We start from the raw sequence: 281 nt of genomic DNA, 5'->3' as shown, positions 1-281 counted from the left end.
ATATATATATATATATGCACATAACAGGGAGTAAGTTTCGACTATATACATTGATTGATTGGGAGGGGAAAGGTACAATGGAGTAAAAGGTGGAAGGAGAAAGGAGGGGAACGTGTGGAAGATTGTTATCCGAAAAGACACCAATTTACGCTCAAACGTACGTGTCGTCTTTGTTTCGTTTTCCTTTAGCTGGTGTTGTCCATTTTTTTTACCTTATTTTTCTTTCTTGTGCACATTACTTTTGTTGTCGACTACCATCCCTTTCTTATTATTTTTTTTTG

This window comes from Trypanosoma equiperdum (genome assembly GCF_001457755.1).
Source record: "Trypanosoma equiperdum strain OVI genome assembly, contig: ctg_1776, whole genome shotgun sequence".
NCBI lineage: Eukaryota > Euglenozoa > Kinetoplastea > Trypanosomatida > Trypanosomatidae > Trypanosoma > Trypanosoma equiperdum.
Note: the sequence above shows the minus strand (reverse complement) of the source record.